This window comes from Capsicum annuum, chromosome 11 (assembly GCF_002878395.1).
Source record: "Capsicum annuum cultivar UCD-10X-F1 chromosome 11, UCD10Xv1.1, whole genome shotgun sequence".
In the NCBI taxonomy this organism is placed as follows: Eukaryota; Viridiplantae; Streptophyta; class Magnoliopsida; order Solanales; family Solanaceae; genus Capsicum; species Capsicum annuum.
In genome coordinates this window covers 120,894,454-120,896,449 of record NC_061121.1, presented here as the reverse complement: position 1 = coordinate 120,896,449, position 1,996 = coordinate 120,894,454, and the positions used below count along the sequence as shown (strand labels likewise).

The window sequence follows — 1,996 nt, the reverse complement described above, 5'->3', positions numbered from 1 at the left end:
ATGAGTCTGCCACTTTGAATTATAGGCATTCCCGTAATTCTACCTTTGAGCATTGCCCATAATCATCAAGGACTCATGATTTGCATCACAAATAGCCGTTGAATACCCATTTTTACCACAAACCTCACACTAACCTGTAGTCTTTTTAATTGCATTAACTATGGTTGCATATTGTGTAACCCCCAACTTTATATTGAATATCTAATTTTGCAGTGTAGAAATCTAGGTATAGATAGCAGTAAATTTGTCTACCTCTAATACACCTGCAATCTTCTTTATGGCATTTCTTGAGTCTGAATGTCACTCACGATTTTGCTTGTGCAATTCGGTTCAACAATGTATATAACTCATCATAAGTTAGCTCCAAAGCTTGACCATCTGCAGCTTAATATAGCAAAATTTTTGGGTTATGGTCAAGTGACTGTTGATGGTGTGGACAATCCCGAAGAAGATCTTTAAATTGCTCCCAAGCATGATATAAATTATCATCTAGATTTTGTTTGAAGCATGCAATCTTACTACACAATCTTGCAGTCTTGCTAGATGGAAAGAATCGGATGAGGAATTTCTGGGATAAGTCATCCGAGGCTGTGATTGAATTTGTTGGCTCAGTGTTCAACTATTTTTTTCTTCTCCCAACAATGTAAAGGGGAATAGTGTCAAGCTTACATAATCAGTTGACACATCCATCTAGATGAATGAGTCATTGATCTCTAGAAATTTTCATAGGTGGACTTGTGGATCTTTATGTGAAAGCCCCATAAACTGTCCACTACTGATCAAAAGTTGTAACATGTTCTGTTTCATCTCAAAATTATCACCAGCAGCCAAATTCAGAAAAAGAGAGGTCAAATTTGTTTGAAGTGGGATTAGCACTCTGTGAACTGTCCTGTGGTTTAGTTGTTCTTCATCCATGAGAGCAAGATTGTCTTATTTCTTGTGAATTTGAGGGAATTAGTGGAGAAGTTCTGCTTCTTTGCTCAATTAATGATACAGTTGCCCGGGTTTGGGGTTTGGTTAGACTAATTCCCTATCCTGTACCAGCCTACTAATTTATCAATCGGTTTCCTGCAAATTCAATACCAAAGAACATACGTAAGAAACCAAATAAATCTACAAAGTTAAACTAAAACCAAAATAGATACTAATTTACAAGTTCCTAGTAATGGAACCAAAAACTTGTTGCACCTAAGCACACACACGTGTACGTGGTCTCACCAAGCAATACAGTGGCCTTAAATAAAGCAAAAAATTAACCCTTCAGAGACTTGTGTTAAGCAAATATTCAATTCTAGTTTAACTAGTTAAATTAATTAGTGCAACATAGCCAAGAGAGAGTTTGAGAGTTATAACTAAAAGTAAATTAAACAATCCATAAAAGTAATGACTTTGGTCAATCCGTGAATAAAGACTCAGTGTTAAAGCACTACAAACATTTATACTATGCATTAAAACATCATTTGTTAATTTATATATCTTGGTTGATGATTCACAGGTTGATTTTATGTTCATAATCTCCTAGCCTCTAACCACCTATGTAACTCAAACCCACAACTACAGAATTGAGCGGGGATATGAGCACTAAGCTAAACGCATTTATATTTCATCCCTTAGTGAAACAAGTAGGGATTCTAGGTATATCCATATCATAGATTCTAATTCAAATTCCTTACTTCATAAAGGAATAAGAACCTTACTCTACTTACCCTCATGTTCTATCAATATTATTCCCCCTCTCAAGTTCACAAAAATTTTAATAAGTATATCCCAAGGGTCGCGAATCCTTATGATAATGATAAAAATGGTAAATAAACAACCAAATATGATGATTATTCAAACCCAATTCAATTCCAGGCAGTCGTAATTATGTTTATGGCTTTAACCCTAGAAAGGGGGCTTTTAGCCACTAATAGACATAATCGTAATCAAGATATATGAATACATAATAAAATCCATTAGAAAGATAAATTAAAGAGATAAAAACCATAATTTAAGT

General features: G+C 34.5%; 1 non-coding gene across 1 annotated transcript; it reads left to right on the top strand.

The window, feature by feature from the left end:
• The first annotated feature begins 422 nt into the window (after positions 1-422).
• Positions 423-529, top strand: LOC124889126. Its single transcript, XR_007047742.1, has one exon. It is a non-coding gene; the product is annotated as a small nucleolar RNA R71 (small nucleolar RNA).
• Positions 530-1,996: the final 1,467 nt, after the last annotated feature.